Source organism: Colobus angolensis, unplaced genomic scaffold (genome assembly GCF_000951035.1).
Source record: "Colobus angolensis palliatus isolate OR3802 unplaced genomic scaffold, Cang.pa_1.0 Scaffold60, whole genome shotgun sequence".
Classification (NCBI taxonomy): Eukaryota; Metazoa; Chordata; class Mammalia; order Primates; family Cercopithecidae; genus Colobus; species Colobus angolensis.
The window spans coordinates 3,097,326-3,097,765 of NW_012119599.1; positions in this window are offsets into that span (position 1 = coordinate 3,097,326).

The window sequence follows — 440 nt, forward strand, 5'->3', positions numbered from 1 at the left end:
CAGGCATGCGTCACCATGCCTCACTAATTTTTGTATTTTTAGTAGAGATGGGGTTTTGCCATGTTGGCCAGGCTGGTCTTAAATTCCTGATATCAGATGATCCTCCTGCCTCGCCTCCAAAAGTGCTAGCAGTATAGGCACGAGCCACCTCACCTAGCCCCAGAGTGTATGTTTTGTACTTTTCTGGATCATGTTTACTCCAAGTGTATTACTCTTTTTTTTTTTTTTTTTTTTAAGACAGGGTCTCACTCTGTTGCTCAGGCTGGAATATAGTGGCATGATCATTGCTCACTGCAGCCTCCAACTCCTGGGCTCAAGCAATCCTCCCATTTCAGCCTCCTGAGTAGCTGGGACCACAGTTGTGCGCTACCATCCCTGGCTAATTTTTTTATGTTTTGTAGAGATGGGAGCTCGCTATGTTGCCCCACGCTGGTGTTGAA